The following is a 4,380-nucleotide window of genomic DNA, read 5'->3' as shown; positions in this document are numbered from 1 at the left end:
TCACTAGGGACCGCCGCTGCCCCGCCCCCTTCCCTAGTTGGCGCCAAACGGAATCCACCAATCAGTAAGCAACTTCTTCTCCTCGCTCCCGAATGGCAGCTACGCTGGGCCAATGAGAGGGGAAGAAGGAAGCAGCTCGCGGGGCTCGGCGAGGTCACCCGCTCTCCGAAAGGGGCGGGGCCTAGAGGAGGCCCGAGCAGATCCGAACGAGAGGGGGCGCTCAGAGGTCAATGAAAACTCCCAGCAGAACCTGCGAGGCGCGGGTAGAGACGGAGAGCCCTCTCTTGCCCCGTTGCGTGCTGGGAAGCGTAGTTCCCACCCCGCACTGCGGTCCAGGAACCTCTTACCCGCTGTGGGCCACCGCTGCGTAGCCTTTACCCGGAGGTCCATGCACAGAGGGGACGTGCAGCCTGGAGAGAGCCGTCCTGGCCACTGGGGGCCGGGCCGGGCCCAGCCTTGGCTCGACCTGTAACCGTGCGGTACTGTAGGCCCCTCTCTTCCGACCCGGGTCTGCAGGCCCCAATTTTGTAACGAGGGTAGGAACTGGATGTCCCAAGGACTGGACTCTACGTCTCGAACTCCAGGCCCCAACAGCGAAACGCTTAACATTCCTGCGGTGCTGGCCACGAACTGACCAACAGACTTGAACCCTGTGATACAGGCTGCCAGACTCTGCATTCATTGCTCACCTCCATTTTAAGCTCTTACTATATTTTTCAGAATCATTTCCTTCGTTTCTACCCTTTCTTACCCTATTGGGTGGCTCCAAATAGCAGTGCCATAAATATAATAATAGTTAACACTTATATAGTGTTTATGTGCCAGACACTGTTCCAAGTGCTTTATCTGTACTAATTTATTTAATCCTTACAACTCTATGAGGGAAGAATTGTTCCCATTTTATAGGTGACCATATTTATTTTTATTTTATTTTTTTAAAGATTTTGTTTATTTATTTGAGAGAGAGAATGAGAGAGAGGGTGAGAGGGGGTTGGGTCACAGGGAGAAGCAGACTCTGCTGAGCAGGGAGCCCGATGCGGGACTCGATCCCGGGACTCCAGGATCATGACCTGAGCCGAAGGCAGTCGCTTAACCAACTGAGCCACCCAGGCACCCACACCATATTTATTTTTATATCTCCTGCATCAATGGCAGGTCCTAGATCCAATGATTTTATAAAATGATCGGTGATCAGGCTACAAGTGGATTTGTCTGTAGACAGCATGCTTAGAGCAGACATTCTGCTTCTTTAGACTGTATATTTATTTTAGGTGTCTGGTGGAGATTATGACCATTACCTTGGCTTAGGGCCAGCCATCGAATTCACTCAATTCAGTGTTTCTTTGAAAATCTTTTGCTTTCAAGGATTTGCATTACACAAATAATACAAAATGATTATAGCCTTAGAAAATACAGATAAACACAATTTAAAACATCTGTAATTTTACCATCATCAAGGACACAACTGTCAATATTTTAAACTTTTTTAAAAACATTTTAAGCTTTGCATGTGTGTGCGTCGTAAACATACAATCAGTATTCGTATCAGAGTCAAATAAAGGAATTGAAAGCTCACCCTTCTAGGGATGCCTGGGTGGCTCAGTTGGCTAAGCGTCTGCCTTTGGCTCAGGCCCTGATCCCGGGGTCCTGGAATTGAGTCCTGTATGGGGCTCCCTTCTCAGCCGAAGGCAGTCGCTTAACCAACTGAGCCACCCAGGTGCCCCTTGGGGCTCCCTTCTCAATGGGGAGCTTGCTTCTCCCTCTGCCTGCCGCTCCCTCTGCTTGTGTGCTCTGTCTCTCTCTGACAAATAAATAAATAAAATCTTTTATAAAAAAAGAAAGTCTCCCGGGCGCCTGGGTGGCTCAGTTGGTTAAGCGACTGCCTTCGGCTCAGGTCATGATCCTGGAGTCCCGGGATCGAGTCCCGCATCAGGCTCCCTGCTCGGCGAGGAGCCTGCTTCTCCCTCCCTCTGACCCTCCCCCCCCATGTACTCTCTCTCTCTCTCTCATTCTCGCTCTCTCAAATAAATAAATCTTTAAAAAAAAAGAAAGAAAGTCTCCCTCCTTGCCTGAATAGACATTCCCTGAGTGGGATCAGCCCAAGAGGACTAACATACGGAAGCATTTCCATCAGCAAGTCCAAGTACCGGAATAAAAACTTGATGTCTGAAATGTGAAATGGAAGCAAAAGGAGAAGCATAGTTTCACCAAACCATTTCCCCCATTCACTTAGGCATGCTCTCTGGAATCCTGGAGGAGCACTAGGGTACGGGAGTAACGCTGCACTGAACTGGGAGGTCTGAGTTCTAATATGATTCTGCTTTGGGGCAAGTCAATTTTTGCTCATTCTTTCAGTCTCTACTAAAAGCCTACCAGTTTGCTAGGTCAAACAGTCAGGGTTTTCCTGGACACTAGCCTGAAAGGCCCTTCTTACCTCCGTTGTCACTTCACTCAGCAAATACCTACCCTTTCCCGGAAAGCTCTACCCTCAGACATCCCAACTGATGTTGGTAACTATTCCCGTTACCATCCACCTTCCAGGCACCATACATTTACATTTGATTCTGTAATTATTGGATCAGGGTGAGTCCCCTCCCAAAATGACTATACACTTGAAAGGGTAGGGACCCTGCCTTTTTCTCCCCTTTGTTTAGTACCAACCAGGCCCTGGTACTCCTCAGAACATACAGACCGAATACATGCTACAAAGAAAAAGTGTAACCCCTTTGGGGGTAGGGGGGAAGAAGAAGAAAAAAAAAGTATGAATGCTTTGAGTGTTTAAGAAGGGAATCTGATCTGATCTGGTACGTCCCTGAGGAAATGTCCAGAAGGATAAATCCTTAGGAGGTGGAAGAGAGTGTTCTGGGCAGAGGGACAGGCCCTAAGCAAAGGCTCTGAGGCTGGACGGAGTGTCTGGTGCAGAGCAGACAACAGTGGGAGAAGAGGAGGCTGGGGAGGGCCCAGACTGCAGGGGCTTGGAGACCACATTCTGGAACTTGGACTTTATCTCAAATGCTATGGGAAATGAAGCAAGATTTACATTTACATTTTAAGCAGATAACCCTGGCTGCAAAATGGGGAATTGATTTCAGAGCAGCAAGGGGAGAGCTGGGGAGACCAGTCTGGAGAGGATCACAAGGTCCTGCTGTGAGAAGGTGGTGACTTGAACGAGGCAGGAGGTGATGTAGAGGGGGGAAGTAGGTCTCCGTTGGACCTGTGAGTGGTGACGGAGGTGGATCACAACTGTGTCTCCCGGATAGTGAGGTGCCCAAGCAGGGTTCCTGCCTCCTCCCTGCCACTCCTTGGCAACCACAGAAACTTGGCTTTTTTTTTTTTTAAGATTTTATTTATTTATTTGAGAGAGAGAATGAGATAGAGAGAGAGAGAGAGCACGAGAGGGAAGAGGGTCAGAGGGAGAAGCAGACTCCCTGCTGAGCAGGGAGCCCGATGCGGGACTCGATCCTGGGACTCCAGGATCATGACCTGAGCCGAAGGCAGTCACTTAACCAATTGAGCCACCCAGGCACCCACCACAGAAACTTGGCTTTTAAATCTGCATTAGGTATTGCAGTGCCTTGTCCATTTTGCTTGGAGAAAGGAGTCCCTCGTTAAACAAAAAATCCGAATAGCTTTCCATCAGTGTATCAGACTTAATTTCTGGGCCAAAAGAAACATTCCTTTTCTAATTTCATGTTTTATGTGTGCTCATTCTCCTTTCACCCACCTGTGCTGGTAGCAGGTTTAGGTTGATTCTGCCTGGTTATGGGAGGCAGCATGAGCCACCCCCACCCCCCAGGCTCTCAGGTTTCTGTTTACAATAAAAAGGAGGGTCAGAGCTTTCAAAGATCAATGAGCTGTCCAGGAGGCTGTATAACTAGTGTGTTAGATGCTGTCAAGGTGAGGAGGAGTCCCTACCATCAGAGGTTCCCAAATTCTGGTTCTACATCACAATCATATGGGGATTTATTTATTGAGTAGATAATCCATTTGTTCGGTACAAATTCAAATGATACCAAAAAGTCCTACAGTAAATCTCCTCCTCACTCCTGTGCCAGCTACCCTGTTTTCTTCCCTGTTGGTCACCACTGTGGCCAGCTATTTTGTGTCCCTAGAGTCTGTGTCTATGCTTACAGTACATTCTCTCCCACATATACTTTTGATTTTTCCCTGACAGCAACATATTATAAACACTGTCCTGAACATTTCTTTTTTCACTTGATGTACTTGGAGATGGTTCAATATCACAGAATTCCTCAGTTTCTTCTTCTTCTTCTTCTTTTAAGATTTTATTTATTCACTTGAGAGAGAGAGTGCATGAGAGGTAGGGGGAAGGGGTAAGGGGGAAGAGCAGAGGGAGAGGAAATAGATTCCCCACTGAGC

This window comes from Eumetopias jubatus, unplaced genomic scaffold, assembly GCF_037043125.1.
Source record: "Eumetopias jubatus isolate StellerSeaLion01/CBP00866 unplaced genomic scaffold, mEumJub1_p1.0 scaffold_1, whole genome shotgun sequence".
Taxonomy (NCBI): Eukaryota; Metazoa; Chordata; class Mammalia; order Carnivora; family Otariidae; genus Eumetopias; species Eumetopias jubatus.
This window is presented reverse-complemented; position numbering follows the sequence as displayed.